At 38.1% G+C, this 17,893-nt stretch overlaps 1 protein-coding gene across 5 annotated transcripts in view; it reads left to right on the top strand.

Annotated features, from left to right (window-relative positions):
- Positions 1-17,893, top strand: part of LOC139937048 (thrombospondin type-1 domain-containing protein 7A-like) — a 228,683-nt gene that overhangs the window by 38,831 nt on the left and 171,959 nt on the right. For all 5 annotated transcript variants that reach the window (XM_071932020.1, XM_071932016.1, XM_071932019.1 and 2 more), the window contains one exon: positions 5,257-5,504. The gene's annotated coding sequence lies outside the window, so the exon portion shown is untranslated. The remainder of the gene's footprint in view (positions 1-5,256; positions 5,505-17,893) is intronic.

Genomic DNA, 17,893 nt, shown 5'->3' with positions numbered 1-17,893 from the left:
TGAAGGCCATGATATCTTATTTATCTGTACATCTGTAGATTAAAAGATATCTGCATTTTTTTCTGTAATCCACAGATTCTAACTTCAGCATAAGTGGGGGACAAACAAGAACCTTATGAAAAGCTTTCGGAGAAGGGCCCTGAAAAATATCTTTCAGCTCCTTGTTTTTGCTTTCTACTAAAAAAATAGCAGGGCTGCCCGAGTTATTATTGTAAAACCTGTTATCGTCAGCACCTTCCAGAAGAGATGTGCTCCAGTCCCTGTTTCTTGATTTGTTCGGATGTTTGACCATCGCCCCCACTAGAAGGGCATGAAAATATCATTTAATGCAGGGAAATGAACTCCACCATAAAAAAATCAATGGGCCTTCTTCCTAAGACATCGGGAACGGGGGTTGTTCTTACAGCCTGGAAAGGTGTGCAGTATTTACCTGACCTTCGCTGTCCTATGACCTGCATCATCGACTGAGGGAGAGAGAAGAAAACAAATCTGTTTGTAGTTTGGTTCCAACCCCCAACGACAAAACGATTTCCTGTAGAGGCTGGAGTCAGCGTGCTCCTGCATTTACCATCTTCCGCGCCGCATCTCGACAGAAACCTTGGGTGTTAATATGAAGAAGGAAAAAAAGGGGAAACGAAAATGAAATGAAGGCCTTTTATGTCCGCGGGGCATGAATATTTTGGGCTTAGTCTGTTTGCCGATGCTCTTGGATCTCTTTGCTTACATTGCGTCGGAGCTTGTCTCCCACTCTTGCCTACTCAAGTCTCCGATCTCAGGAATCGGAAGACGATGATGGGAATAGTGAGAAGGAAGTCGGGCATTGGGTTCAGCCACTCTCAACTCCCAGAATGTGACCACAGTTGTGCCACAAACTGCATCGGATTAAAGTAGGAAAATACAAAACAGAGAGATCATTCACGATCGTAATGCCATCATTATTTATTTATTTCTATTTTTTTTTCACAGTTGAATAATTATCTGTATTTCTTTGAATGTCTTTATGATTGTTCATGCCTAAAGCGGGCTTTTCCTGCTTAAATCCAAACTGGTTGTATTTCTTCCATGCGTACATGAGAAAACGGGCTTTCAAATAAACCTCTTCCATGCGTAGATGAGAAAACCACGCAATTTCCAGTGTGATACTTGTGTGGATCATTGTATTCTACTTCTAAAATATCTTTCTAACCATTAAATGCATTTTATAGCAAACGCTACAAACGCTTTTCAAAGACCAACTCGACCGATCCAAGGCAACTTGTTCCTTTAAACGACTAAGAATATTTATACTCCCCCTGGACAGTATGCCAGTCCAGTGCGGGTTACTCCCCAGCTCTCGCAGGAACTAATTTATACTCCCGGGTGGAGAGAAGCAATTATAGTGCCTTGCTCAAGGACACAAGTGTAGTGACTGACCAGGCCAGATTTTTTAACACATTCTGTATCGCAAAACTAGAGTCCATCACCCTAGACCCCCTGCCCCTAACTACTACACCCTACTATACATATTCTAAACTGAATATCAAAAACTGTACACTGAATAATTTTTCCATTACCATTACACCATTTATCAGTCAAATTTTTTCACATAAAGAGATGCATATTCTTTACAGCAAAAATTTAAAGGCACTGGACACTATTGGTAATTACTCAAAATAATTGTTAGCCTAAAAACTTACTTGGTAACAAGCAATGGAGAGCATTGTGAGAAACGGCTCCCTCTGAAGTAACGTAGTTTTCAAGAAAGAAATCATTTTCCACTAAAATATTTGATTATGATTTTTGAGACCTCAGATTGAGATTTGGAGGTCCCAAAATCAAGCATCTGAAAGCGCACAACCTCTTGTGACAAGGGTGTTTTTTCTTCCTTTATTATTTTGCAACTGAGACGACCAATTGAGTTCAAATTTTCACAGGTTTATTATTTTATGCATAAGTTGAGAAACACTAAGTGAGAAGACAGGTCTTTGACAATTACCAATAGTGTCCAGTGCCTTTAAGAGCATTTTTGTTGGAATGAGTAACTAATTGAGTATCCGTACAATGTATCTTCAATTATTCAAAGAAAATACTATTATTATCACAAACCGTGACTTGGTGGTCATTGTCGTAGATAAATCCAATCAACCAGATAAAAGAGACGGCCAGTCTCCCCCTAATTTTTTTGCTTTGCATGACTGCACGGAAAACCAGAATATATTATTAATTCCTGTGTTTCGTGAACAATCCTCCGTATAATTAGAAAAACATTTTCATTTGTTTCAAACCTAGGTTCACATAGCACTAGATGTCCCTGGACGCAGATGCAGAATTGAATTGTGTTTAATATTTTAGCTATACTCTCATGGGTATAGTGAAAGTATCAGTTTCTTGAATTGGTGAAAAAAAGATACAATTGTAACCAAGCAGTTACAATGTACAAAATGAAATTAAACCCAGAAATAAAATTCTGTGAATAAAATAATTAAAAAACATCTGCACCATTGATGAAAAACTCATTCTCTGGTGATGGCATACAAACCTTTCCCATTGCTATCTGGAAGCACCGAACACAAAGCACTAACAATACTTTTGAATTAAAACTTGCTCGTTGAACAGGTTGGTTTTGTCAGGTCATAGGCCAATCCACTTTAATGAAATACGCCCCTGGCTAAAAATTTAGACACTTCTATTTTTGGGAAAGATTAATAAATAATAGAAGAGTACTATGCCTTAGAGCCGATATGTTGCGGGTTCTCAATGAGAAAACAGTCATTATTTCGCTTGGTTCATCACTGATGAACGTAACGCTTACTGACCTCTGCAATTTGGTGGCCAATCAAGCGCGTAACCCCCCTAAAGATAAATTCCAAATCACAAATAAGTCCGACTTCCAACGTTAATTTCTGACCGCCTTTGTTCTTGTGGGCTGCCCAAGCTACCTCCGCCCAAGTGCGCTTAATGCAGATCCGTCATGCTATCAAATAAACGTATACGGCGGTATCATTTGATGACAGTTGCCAAGCTATAAGCCCCTCTGCACACATTTGCAATTGTTTTTAATCAGGTTTTAATTCAATTCCCTTATAATATCTGTTTATCATGTTTTGGCTTTGCTCTTAATTGACATGCGATTTTTTTATATATATCGTGATAAAGGGATTGTCCTTAAAGGAGAGTTATACACCGCCAGTACGGTGAAATTATACCTTCAGTTTCTTCATTTGATACGAATATCTTTGAGAAAACTAATAGCAAGAGATCCACAGGCGTATATCATGGGTGCAACATAGGAAATTGCCTTGATGCCCCTGGTTATTGCTTGGTGGTTTTGAAACCGTCCTTTAGCAATTGACGTCATAGAGGTGCCCTTTATAAAGGAAAAACTGACTCTCCTGTTACAGAGAACAAAGTATCTAGCCTAAAGGTCCAGACTTCATATGTGGGAGAACATTTGTAAATATATCTATGTACTGGGTAAAATGATATGAGAAAGCTATTGGAAGGTAGCATTGCTCATTTATTGGGAAGCTTTTTTTTGCTGATTTATTTCATCAGAATGAGAGCTATCTATGCGTAAAGGTTTTACAAGCTTGATAATCTTCTGATTTCTGATTTTATTTCCTTGGAAGTTTTTGTAAAAACTGATTTAATAGCCTTAAAGCGAGAGATATGGAAGGAAAAACACCCTTGTCACACAAGTTGTGTGCTTTCATGCCTTGAATTCGTGACCTCAGTGAGAAATTACTTCTTTCTCAAAAAACTCGCGACCTCAGTGAGAAATTACTTCTTTCTCAAAAAACTACATTACTTCAGAGGGAGCTGTTTCTCACAATATGTTATACTATTAACAGCTCTCAATTGCTCGCTACCTAGTACGTTTGTGAGCTAACAATTGTTTTAGGTAATTACTGATAGTGTCTAGTGCCTTTAAACCAAAATCTTAGAGTATTTTTAAAGATGTTCTTCTCTTCTCTAGTGTACAAAGTGTCAGGCATGGTTGGTTTCAGTTGGATAATGCTGTACTCATTCCATCAACGAAGGCTAAACCATTGGAAAGGTCTTGGAGGGTCTTACCACAGAAAAGTTCTTGAAGGATGGTTGGAAGCCAAGTTCAGTCTTGGAGTTGGAAAGATCTTGGAGGTTTTATAGTTGTCAGGTTTAGTCTTGGAGTTGGAAATATCTTGAGGATCTATCGTAGTCAGGTTCGGTCTTACCATGGGAAAGATCTTGTTGAGGATCTTTGGTAGTCAGGTTCAGTCTTAGGCTTGGAAAGATCTTGTAGGATTTATAGTAGTCATGACTCATGTTCAGTCTTGGGAAGATCTTAGAGGAACTATGGTAGTCAGGGTCAAGTGTGAATGTTTTCTCAGTAATGAGCAGTGTTGTAGTCGAGACCCGATAGTCGAAACCAAGATTGAGATCACAGGGTACCGAGACCGACCAAATTGTTTTCCAGGAGACTGGCCTCTATACCTACAACAATGATAATGAAGGGGAAAATAAAATATTTTATTCAATAATTGCTCATAAGTACTCCTTTCTGCATATGCCACCAATCTCCCACAAGACAATTTAATTTGTTTTTGCATTAAAAGATGAGTAATAGTTACTGATAACATCAACACAATGTCAAACAATGGTAAACAAGAAACTCAATGAAGGGTAAAAGTGACTTCCTGTCTATAGTGATTTTTTATTTGCAACGATTTAGGCCGTAGTTCTTATATTTTTCAATTATTTTTTTGGTCATTTTGCTGGTAGTGGATCCATTTGTGCGTTTCGTTCAATTTGAATACTCAAGTCATTCATGTGTGAAGACAAAGAAGATATTTTTGTCTGGAAATCAGGTTTTTTTTTGTCGTCATAGAGCAGCTATATAAATTCCCTCTAGCAATTGCTACTCCAGCAAACAGGCTGGCTTTATGACATTATTGTGCTCACTTCCACAGCTTAGAGGGTTTACACAAGCAACACAAACTGTGCTGATAATGCATCCATAAATAACACTCATGTCTCATTAGCTACCACTCTGCAGGATAAAACTCCAAACAACCCCAGCATCCAACAACCTCCACTCAGTGTCTGTTTGTTGTCATTTTATTTTCAAAGAGTGAGAGAATTCATTATTTCTGCCAAGCACTTAAGCATTGACCTTCAGTGACAATGCAAACACAATTCTGGTCTTATAGTAGTCTGATGGTCTAAACAAGACCATTGTCGATGCGTGTCACTCTTTGTGTACCTTCAACAAAAAATTGTTTTATTGATATTTAACAGTGACTGACGGAAGACAAAACAGAGCGGTTAGTTTTACTACAGTGCGGACCACCAGTGACAACACATAAGGAACGTGTGTGAGTGGTTGAGTGCCCGAGGCAGTACACAGTACAGTACGCACACACAGCAAAGGCGAAGGATTCATAACACACACTGACTGTCTGATGGTCCCAGTCGGAGCTGCAGCTGGTCTCTCTCTGGAGAAAGGAAATAATTGTTTGGACAACAACGGTATTGCTTTATTTGTGGTGAGTACAAATTTTGAAAATATTATCAGTTTTGTTGTGTAATATTTGTCATGAGAAAATGTTGTGGTGGAAGCCTCTTTGAAAATTTTAATAGGTCTTTTGTAGGTATGATGTTGTAAATTGAATTTTAAAGCTTCATATTAATTTTTCTTACTCTGTGATTCAAAAGTGCACATGTAAATAATACCAAAGATGTTAATATTAAAAAAAAAAAAACTTTGTCGACACATCTTTAGAGATTGATATGGTAGTGAAAAAAGGAAGAGTTTTGTTTCACTGGATATGATTTTTTTCCCCCAAATCAAACCAGGAATGGATAGTCACATACCGAGAATTTAACATATCCTATGTGTTTTTATTGGGCCACAAATTAATATTAAGGTTGCTTGATATTAATTTTATAATTGAAGGTCGTGAACTGAGCATCGTTTAATTAATTATAATGTTGCGTGTACACGGTGAGACCGATATTGGAGACCGAGACCGATATATGGTATACTAATGATGGCATAATTCTAACATACACTTGCGTAGTTTCAAATCCTATCATTATCCTATTTTGATTTACAAACCCACAAACAAGCTTCCACGATTTGGCCGATCGTGCGTAGAAATAATTGGATAGAATTAATTTTGTTTTAGAGTTTGAGAATTACTCTGTCAGGATCTGAACACTAGGGGCCTATATGTGTTTCATAGCACTGATTAATGGCAAGCAAATTTGTGTGATGACTCTAGCAAAGAAATTGCTTATTTTAAAGAACCGTTACAGAATTGGTAAGAAACAAAAATCACGAAGATCACAGATTCACATAAAACTTACACTGTCTAATGGTGATGATAGTTGAAAACATCCCTTGAAATATTTCTGTCTGATGAGAAATATATAATCTAACTTCGCGTTTGGAGTTTGTCGCTCAGTGAGGGTTTTATTCATTTTTATTTTGGCTTCGATGCAATGCAAAACTTGTAATCGGTTTTTCACTATTCTCTCATGACCCATATGGCCGATCGATCTCAAACTTCTACAGGTTTGTTAGTTTGTGTATATCCTGGATTACATAAAGTGTTTACATTGCCAGCAACTGTTTTGTTAGCAAAAACCAATTCTGTAATGTTCCTTTGTATTCCAAAGGGTAGCAAGAAAATTAGCAGAAATGAGTAGGATCCCAAAGTTGGTGACTGGTCACAAAATGTTCAAGATTCAGTGTAATTTGGCTGGTAGCTAAGCTTATTCGTATTACTTTGTTCTGCTTAGAAACGGTTTGTGCTTAAGCAGCTCTTTTGGCCCCAGTCTGAGTCAGTTAAAAAAAAAAAAGACTTCCGTTAGCTAAGCTTATTCGTGTTACTTTGTTCTGCTTAGAAACGATTTGTGCTTAAGCAGCTCTTTTGGCCCCAGTCTGAGTCAGTTAAAAAAAAAAAAGACTTCCGTTAGCTAAGCTTATTCGTATTACTTTGTTCTGCTTAGAAACGGTTTGTGCTTAAGCAGCTCTTTTGGCCCCAGTCTGAGTCAGTTAAAAAAAAAAAAGACTTCCTGTTTGGGGTTTTTCCCCTTCATAATGTAAAATGTACAGGCAACATAGGGTGACTAGAAAAAATACATACTTTAATTAATACATCACTTTGAGATATGATTGTCTTAATACAATGATTTTAATATCCACCACCTGGTATCACATCTGCCTTCAATGCAACTCATGTTATAATCCGTCTTCATATAAAAGTCATTTATTTCCAATCACACATGAAAGCACTTTAATAATCTACTACAGTGATAAATAGCACCCGGAACAAAACCATGCCTCAATCATTTATTATTTTTCTGGCCGAGATAAGCTGATATTTTCCAGATTAGTCTGAAATTTGCTAATAATGTAATCGCGCTGCGGAACTGCAAGTAAATTTGTTTTACTGGAATAACGACCAAAGTCCTTTCTGCTTCTGAACGCTAACGTGAACTAAAAATAAACGTGGTGTCATATTTTGTCTAATGGCTGTACACGACATTTGGTCATTCTATAGCCATTTTGTATCCCTAGTTAATGTTGGTATTTTAATGTTAACGCAGGCTGTTTGTTTGTACATTGTATGTGTACATGATCATAGAGGATAAGTGATAAATACTTTCAGTTGAATCATAAACCATCTGTACACATATTGAAATGTTAATAAAATTTTGGTTTGTTTAACAATCTGATATCAGATATACTGTCTTTATCTGTTGGTTTTCTTTTGATAACTTTGTTTTTTTATTGGTGGATATTTCTTGATTGTAGCTGGGGCCTATTCCAAATATTATTGTCTTGGGCCATGACACAGGCTTCCGCTCTATAATCAGTGTGTCCCACCTGGTTTCTCATATCATTTTTGAGCGTGAAACCAGACTTTCTGCTTCTTCTCACCCATGCACTCTTGCTACGGTAAACCATGAGCCATTCCGGTAACTTATTCCATGTATTGCACTGTTTTGGAGCTTCTTGCCTGGTAGATGTTTCCCTTCATCCTATAAAACTATACTGTTTTAAGAGGAATATCAATTCCTTCTGGCAGTTCCCCAAAAATTATTTTCTTTGAAAAAAAAATATTCTTGTTGTAGCCCCTTACCAAGTGTGGCTTTTAGCCTGGTTCAGGGCAAACTCGCATTAATTTAAAAAAAAAAAATGTTGTAGCAGTATTCATTTTGCACAATTGTCGACATCAAACAGAGTTCTAAGCTGGAGACAGAGCTGAGCTGATGATTTGGGTTGAGAGTTAGTCCAAGTTTTTTTCCAGAGTGCTTGGAAAGTAATAAGTGCTCATCAGTGTCAATGTAGGGGTAAAACCCAAGTACTATTTTACACCTCTTTTCTCAATTTGACATTACCCACTTTTAAAGAGTTTTTCACAAGTTGGATTTTTGATTGGTCTCTCTTGAATGAGTGTCGGAGTGAATAGACATCTCACATCCAGACATGTGCATTCGTTTGAGTCTACCTCCATGGTTGAACAGATGAAATCCTAGTAGTTAGACACATGGTAACTATACAGCAAATTGTTTTCCCTTCTAATAACCAGTAATGTGTAAGTATCTCTCGGCCTTAAAGGGACACGGATTGTTCTTTAACTGCATTTTGACATAATCGCTCCAGATTTTCGGCGATATCTCAAAAGTGCGACCACCTTTTGAAATGAAATTTTCTCAAGTTAGCTTTTAATACAATTGAATGGTTTTATACAAAACCAAAGATATTAGAATGCTTCCTTGTACTTCTCTCTAGAACAAAACAAGAAACCTCACATATTCTCCATTTTATTCAGTGCAAATCACAATGATTTCACAACATTGTGTTGATGAATGATGTCATTAGTACGTGTATCACTTCCTCATAATTTCTATTGAGGTAGCCGGTAGCTAGTCATTGCTGTGTGTTATACACAGGCAAATAGAAACATTGCTCCCAACCAAACGACACAAACTTTTCCAAATCGTACAACAGGGTTGTTGGAGGGAATGGCATGAACCACACTTAAAGTGCACCATCATAATGAGAAACATGCTCCCAAACTATCTACATACCAACAAGAATACCCCTCTTCTTGCTTCAGGCCTGACGCGTCGTATCAGGATGACGCCAGCAAGACACTCCCCCCCCCACCTCCGCCATCCTCTATAGTATCTGTAAATGCTATGGAGCCACAGTGCACAGAGCCAGGTCCCTAATAGCAGCAAGATGTTCGTGCGGAGGAGACACAATTTGATAACGAGTTGTTTGAATTGGTCAAACAGGCTTGAATTTGCCCGCGGCTGCGTCAGAATTGGTTTTTGTCCATGGCAAAGCGGGGAGGAGCGAACTTTTGATGGGTATTGGCAAGGTGATCAGGGCATCGGGCACGGGGAAGAGAGGATGTGAAAGCGTGCCAGGAAGATTTACTGAAAACATCCACCCCCAAAAAAGGGAAAGAAGAAGAAAAAAAGGCGATGATTATTGACATCCGAAATACGTTGGCATCGAATCGAACACATTACATGTACTTGTTTTGAACTATCACAGAGAGAACTATCACAGGTCATATGTTGTTAGAACCAAATCTCCAAAGGAATGTTCACACATGAATGGTGTCTTGAACTTTTTGTAAAACACAAATGCAAAGGGATGCCAGAAGTATACAGGCATCTTGAATGATATGAGGAAGTCCTAGTACTCCATCATTTCACTTTGAAAAGTATTTCCTTTACACATTTCTCGTACATTTTCTTCTTATTGATTTATTTAGTATTTTAAAGGCACTGGACACTATTGGTAGTTACTCATAATAATTATTGGCATAAAACCTTACTTGGTAACAAGCAATGGAGAGCTATTGTTAGTATATAACATTATGAGAAACATCTCCCTCTGAAGTAACTTAGTAATTTTCCACGAATTTGATTTCGAGACCTCAGAATTAGATTTTGAGGTCCCAAAATCAAGCATCTGAAAGCACACAACTTTGTGTGACAAGGGTGTTTCTTCTTCCATTATTTCTGCAACTTCGACGACCAATTTAGTTCAAATTTTCACAGGTTTGTTATTTTATGCATATGTTGATAACACCAAGTAAGAAGACTGGTCTTTGACAATTACCAAAGGTGTCCAGTGTCTTAAACCTGCGTACCGGAAGTGTGATGAACTTATACTATTTTAAGACTAGAATAGGAAAAAACTTTGTGCTTTGAGACAGCCATTGGTTGTGATCAAGCGTGACAATATATTTTGAGTACCATGAGCAGCACTGAGTGATGAATATGAGTGAAAACTAAGAAGCCACTATTATTATTTTTTTTTCTTCTTTTTGTACCCTTTTATATAAAATATCAAAATTTTGTTAAGATAATTGGTGGAAATCCAATAAGGTAACAATAATATTAACCTGGAAGGCCAAGTCTCCAAAAAGTAATTTGCCTTCCAATCTTTTCATCTTGATATTCTAACCTTGAACTTTTGTAAATAAACCGCGGTGATATCGGAGGAAATTTGCTGATGATGTGTTTATCTAACGAATAAGCCGCCACTAAACCGAATAATCAAATTTCGTCTGCTTCTCAGGACACATTTTTGTGTAGATTTTTCCCCCGTTTTAACATTCATATTACCTCATAATGTGTTTATTGTAGACGGGAGGGAGTTTTTTCTGACAGAAGTAAAAATTGTGTACGTCCTTTCGTTACCCTGGGAACTGCAACCTTCAGTTCATTATTGGTTCCCATGGGAACCGGAGCTGGGAGAGTAACTTCTTCCTCAAAGATTTAACTTGCAAAGAAGGGTTGTATATGTACTGTTTGTTTTTTGAGATGGTGTCATGCACTTGTTTGCCTCAGCTGCCCAGTCACAATAGCTTTACCATACTCTTTAATATCCTCAATCCTTATTCACTGTGAGCTTCAAACCGTGAGTTCCTTGTACTCTCTCCTAGGGAGGGGGGGGGGGGGGGGGGGGGTGGGGGAGTGGTGCTGGACGAAACCCTTCCGATTGTGTAAATACCCTCGAATGACATTTTTTTCTTAAACTTCTTAATTCTTAAGTTCGCTCTGCCGTAACTCCCGCCCAACCTCCTTCAAGGTAATTCTCCCTATCAAGATTATTGCCGGTGCTTAAGTCACGCACAAATCAACTTGCATCCGCCTTGTCTATTGCATAATGTAGGGGAAACATAGGGGCTCTCTTGGATTAAGGAAAAACCACACTTAAGACCTACCATGCAGTGCATTAACTTCGATCATTCCTGCTTAAATGTAGCTACAGCTAGTATAAGTACGCAAAAAAATAACAACTTTAAGTTTTTGAAAGGTATCAGTTTCAATGGAGGAGAACGTGGATAAAAATAGTGTACTCTTCCTATGTTTGAGAAAATGGTAGTATGTAGTATTGCAAACTGCTTATTTACCAACCAAAAAAACCAATAGAATAAATGCACAAAATAGTTAATAACCTGTCGTTTCGACCCTACATGTGTAGCAAAGTCTTTCTATTTAGCTTTCGAGAAAGACTCTGCTAGGGTCGAAACGACAGGTCGTTAAATATTTTTTGCCTTTGTGTTCTTAGTACAAGTACGTCTTGAGACTTGGGATGGTTGGTAAATTAAGCATGACAGATTGGACTTGGATTCACACTAAGCTTTTAGACCTTGGAGTCAAATATAAAACATTCTGGACATTTCCCGGGTAATCTCGGATACCTGCAAACGATTTCTCAGTGAATTGCGTGGCCGTCTGGTCATCATCCTTAAAGGCACTGGACACCTTTTGGTGATTGTCAAAGATCAGTCTTCTGACTTAGTGTATTCCAACATATGCATAAAATAACAAACCTGTGAAAATTTGAGCTCAATTGGTCATTGAAGTTCCAAGAGAATAATGAAAGAAAAACACTCTTGTTGCACAAATGTTGTGCTTTCAGATGCTAAGGTTGCGTTTAGAGTCTGCTAATATTTGACTGAGAAATTGCCTCTTTCTCAAAAATGCACTACTTTAGAGGGAGCAATTTTTCACGTTTTATACTATCAACAGCTCTCCATTGCTCAGTACCAAGTAAGTTTTTATGCTAACAATTATTTTGAGTTTGTTACTAATAGTGTCCAGTGCCTTTAAGACAATTCTGCTTGAATGGATGGCAGAAGTTCTTATACCTGCAAACGATTTCTCAGTGCATTACGTGGCATTCTGGTCACTATCTTTGAGACAATTCTATCTGAATAGAGGGCAGAAGAAGGCACTACGGGGCAAGTTAGTTTTGCTTGTCTTAATGTGTCAAGGTAGACGAGAAAACACCCTAAACTCCACCATCCTTTTTCTTTACTGATTTTGTAAGTTTTGAGATTGTTAAAACGACCTTGCCCTTTCAGATCTTATGAAATGTATCGTAATCCTCAAGACGCCACTTCTCAACTTTCCCTGTGGGCTACCAGGCCTGTATGCTTCCTCTTTGAAGGGCAACGGCACCAGGGCATTTTCTCCTTGGTAAAGGGCACCCTATGAGGATATTGAAATTTCTACTTGAGCATTTCAAGGGCACCAATGCATTGACCAGGGGCACAGAGGCAATCTCCTTAGTTGCCTCCGTAAAGTATTCTCAATTTTTTGCTCAATTTATGGTTGTCATGTTTGGCTACTTTTCAAAGCTCTATTGATTTATTTGTGGTGTAGATTTTTAGGAGTAAATTTTTTTAACTTTTCAAATGAATGTTGATTTATCTGGCTCTTATTTCAAACAGTCAGGAATGATAAATTTTAGACTTTCATCTGCAAATTCAGACTTGTTATGCTTGTTTCATCGCTGCTGATAGGCATTGGCAACTACACGTATAGTGTGTGTAGATCTTCATTCGAATAACTCTAACTCAGTATGAGGAGTTGTTGTCCACGTTATTTACTCGTTCTGTTTTGGCCTTGAGTTATATTTGTACTCATAATGAGATGGGTCTGATGTAACATATATGTTTCAAATGGCATTTCACAGAAAATGGAGCTCATAATAACAGCATTCTATAAAATTATAATTAATTTGTTAACGCTATACAAAGTGTGGACCTGAGAACAAAAGAGGTCCACATTATAATGAAGGGATTTGAAACGTTATGTGGACTATAGTTGCACACGTCCATACAGCGTTACTATACAGTGTTGAAGAGTAGGATTTTGCTTATGTACAATGTAGGCCTACAAACAAGAGAATGTCCACAGTACACACAATGGCTGCAACACAGATCAATGGGTGCTGTACAGTACAATGTACATGTTATTATTTCCTTCATACCAAATTTTAATTTGCATATGAAACACGTTTATTTATTTTATATCTATGATTATTTCATTTCTTGGGCAGATAAAAAGTACAATAATGCACATTGGAGCCCGAAGAATTGTTTAAAATAAACACGGTTCTTGTTTAGAGTCTCTCCTCCCCAGCTGGCCTTAGAATATAAAAATAAATCAACAAAATTAGTATATAAATATCAACAAACAAAAATACACATTCTCTCGTCCTCTTTTCACCAAAGTGCGCGGAGCTGTTGAACCACGTTCGTCCGATCACAGCTGTCCATAATTGTTGTCATCATCACGTGAAGCATTAACCTACCCCAACGTAACCCCCTCTTCCCTCTTCTACAATAGTTCAAATCACTAAGCGTACTCTTTGGCCTTATCAAACCCACATACAATGATTAACCCCATTTAGGACGTAATGCTTCATTTGCACTACACAGCTTTAGCTTTTCAGCCAGCCGTCTCGTCGACCCCAAAACTCAGAAGACCAGTTTCCAAATCTTGTAAACGGGTTGAGTACATAGAATGTAATCGGTGTGTCAGTGCCGCAGCGCTGTAAACGGAGCCTGTATGAAAGGTTGCCTCCGTATCTCCCCCCCCCCCCCCCAATGTTTACTTAGAGCATTTATGAATTAAAGTGTGCGTGTGTTAACAAAGGTTGTTGTATCCCTTTTGATTCGAGCCATGTGAACATGTTAGGCTACAGGTTATTTGCCGTTAGAGAACGAAGATTGCTCAAATTTTGTTAAGCCTCTGTTAGTAAACACGTTTTGTCTTTTTGAAATACAAGAAGAATAAAGATCCCTCTTGAATAAAGATATGTATTTAATAGTATAATGTCTTTGACAATGGATTAAATAATCTGTGTAATTCACAAACTTAGTCATAGGAATTGTAGGATGCTCTGAGTGAGCAAAAATTAAATTGCACACTATAATAAAAAAAACATGAACGAGCTGAATGCGCTGAATTACACAATGCAAGTTTTGTATGAATTTAGTGTCTTTGTGTGCATGTCTTAGCTACAATACCATACACTACATGTATGCGAAAGCCATGCCTCAAAGTTGCTTTGGTGCCCTGTGCTTTTGCTGTGGTGCCCGTTGCAAAGTTCCAATACTAGTTTGAATTTTCCTCATAGAAGTGCCCCTTGCAAAGGAAAATTGCTATGCCCCTTCAAGAACGAAATTCAAGGTCTGGAAAGGCATATATTGCATACCAAATATTTCAATTTCAACTTTATTACTACTGTAACACTTTAAAATTAATTATTTAAGATTTGTGTATAGATTTACCAAGGTGACTTCTGCTTCACATATCATGCATCCTAAAGCACAATTTCATTATTGAAAAACACAGACTTAGAAAAATTGACGCGCGACACCCAGGCACGCAAACATTGACCACAGCTATGCATGCGTGATCACCTTAATCTGCAATACCGGGAAGATGACCGGTCACGCAGCTCTCCGGAAAACGAGGAGGAAAAAAAATTGATTTTTATTTCTGTGTATCCTCGCGTCTTTGATATTGTAAAAGTCCCCCAGGTAGAAGGAAACAGTTCAAATGCACTGGTGTGTAAATGTACACAGCTGATGATCAGTACTGCACTTATGTGTCGAAACTCTGCGCAGGGATCGGGTGCCATTAACCTGTGCAAACTTTGGTGAGTGTCGTGGCCAAGCGGTCTAGCACACTGGACTTCTGTTTTCAGGGCCCAATTTAATAGAGCTGTTTTAGCTGACAATTTCGCATAACAATTTTTGTGCCGAGCAGTAGCAAGATAACAGTCTATATTTGGTTTGCTGTAACACCATGTGTGTATCTCTTGCCAGGTAGAGTTGTTCTTAGAGAACTGTCTTACTTTATTCTACTGCCGCGGAGTAGATAATCGGAGGGTCGGGAGACTTCTCAGTTCTGAAAAGAACTGTCCTGCTTTTTAACTATTACCAGGGCGGATGGTATAGAAAATAGACTGGACTACTACTTTAGCTTATAGGGTCGTAATTAACTGTACTGCCGCGGAGGGGAGGAGTGTTTGAGGAGGGGGGGTCTGATGTACAATGGTGCCATGGCATAAGTAATACCCAACTTTTCTCCTCTGTCTAGCATATATGATAAATGCAGTTCTATAAAATGGGTTGTGTAATGTGACAGTATGCAGTGATGTGTTAGAGAACGATAACTGCATTCGTGAACATTTCCTTATGATTGTGCAATAATGCATGAAATTGTGTGCTTAATATAAATAATTGTACTAGTAGAGTTTTCTGAATAAACATTAACATTTTTAAATGTTGCCTGTTGCAATTTGTATGGATGAGTATAAGGGATACTGAAATGCACTCACTCCTCCCTTAACCTGGTTAAGCCAGAAATTTGGTGGTCCATGAGCGGAGTCCTTGGGCGGGGCCCTCGGGTGGGGCCCTTGGGCGGGCCTTGGACACCACGCCAATGAAGAGATTCCACTCACACTACTTTAGTCCTTTGGCAAACCGGCTACTTAAATTTTTCAACCTGCTACTTCAAAACCTGTGGATAACCCTGATTTTGCTTTGTCCTTCGGGTAGGATAAATTTTGTTGATCATTTAATTAATGCTGTTTTCTCTGATGGAAAAAGTTCCCAGGAGGGTTGGTAATTTCCAATATTATTTTGCCTTTAACTCTGTAAATGAAGCTCTTGTGATACCCAAGTACAGTATAACGTTCATGATCATTGGCTGAATTAGCTGCTGTGTAGTGATATCCTGCGATAGCATGCCCTGCCATCAAAGCCATCGTTTCACTCCCACACTATGGCACATTATAAGGATCTATACTGTAAGATAAAACCACCGTGCAGCCTGAGTGTTATTAATACTGCCTTGATTTTTTTTACTGGGCTAACCTGTGATACATGCACAATAAGCCAGGTTGGTTTCATAGCCTGAAGTCAAATGCACCGCAAAACGTCCCATCAGAGCGGCCCAGTTCACAAACACGTAGTTATATCTTCTTTTTTTGTAAAAGGTTTATTTAATCTTATGTTCGAACACGTTTCGCAGGTATACATGTACACGCACAGTTCTTGTTTATTATACAAAGCTGTATATACACGCTGGTTTGCATAATTTAAACCTCAATTTCATACTGAAGAGTGTTGTGAATCATACGCTTTGTTAAAAAGAAAACATATGCTTGTGATCATTAGTTAATTTAAAATATGAATTTCATCTCTGTGACTACATAAGGTTAATGACCTTTTGTTAAAATGGCGCTGTGATTGACTTACATTGAAGGATGGGGAGTATGTTAGCTAAACAGGATCTTTTATGTCCAACAAATTATCAAAGCTTGTAAAATCGTTTTTTTAAATCTGTGTTAAAATGGCACCATGATTGACTTATGTTGAAGGATGGGGAGTATTTTACCTAAAACAGCCTGACCCAAAAAAATGATGTCAAAAAAAATATCAAAGCTTGTAAAATCTGTTTTTAAGTGGAAACAACATTAAATTCTTGACAAGTATGAAAGTATTTCATCTTTCACTGCAGAGCTTGCCAAAAACTTATTCAGATTTGCTTCAGCTCTGTTGTAAGTGCGCATTGTCAATACGTAACGTATCAGCATTTATATGAGGCGCCTGTTTGCTAAGGTCACAAGACGCCTACAGAAGATGCGACCAAAAGTCCAAACTCAAGATGTTCCAGTGTGTGGTCAGATAAAAACAGTCAAGTATTTCGGTATATTTGAGTAGTTGCTTGAATTGTCCAAGTCTTATGCATGGCAAAGATGTGATAGTAATGAGTTCCTCTCCCCGTTATCAATTGGACCAGGATTATTGTTACATTGTTCATGAAGTAAGAATTTCAACACTCTCAAGAATTTTCACTTAGAGCTGTCACTAAGAAGTGACTATAAAAAAATTTTTGCATTGCAAAGATGTGATGGTAATGAGTTCTTCGTTATCAACTCAACCAAAATTATTGTTACATAGTTACATTGTTCATGAAGTAAGAATTGCAACACTTAATTCTCAATAATTTGCACTTAGAGCTGTCACTAAGAAGTGACTATCACAATTTTTTTGCATGGCAAAGATGTGATGGTAATGAGTTCTTCGTTATCAACTCAACCAAGATTATTGTTACTTTGTTCATGAAGTGAGAATTGCAACACTCAATTTTATCAATAATTTCATGTAGAGCTGTCACTAAGAAGTGATTCTATTACAATTTGAGTACGATCTACATGTACGTCTGATTGAGCAATTAGTTAAGGTAAATACTCTCACATTGCCCTCTAATAAACTCTAGCCTTGAGCTTGCTGTATCCCCTCCCCCCCCCCCCAAACCCAACGCTCCTCCCTCCCAACAAACTGAATTGCGTCACCACCGATGATAAAGTTTGGCTATAACTGCCCGTTACTCAAGCAATCACTTCAATAAATACTCTCACATTGTCCTCTAATGAACCTCAGCCTTGGATTTGATGTATCCCCCCCCCCCTCAACCCAACGCTCCTCCCTCCCAGCAAACTGAATTGCGTCACCGATGATAAAGTTTGGCTATAACTGCGCGTTACTCAAGCATGGTATGGCGCGATAGTTTCTGGAATCACTTCATG

Source organism: Asterias amurensis, chromosome 5 (genome assembly GCF_032118995.1).
Source record: "Asterias amurensis chromosome 5, ASM3211899v1".
Taxonomy (NCBI): domain Eukaryota; kingdom Metazoa; phylum Echinodermata; class Asteroidea; order Forcipulatida; family Asteriidae; genus Asterias; species Asterias amurensis.
Note: the sequence above shows the minus strand (reverse complement) of the source record. Positions and strands in the feature narration are given on the sequence as shown.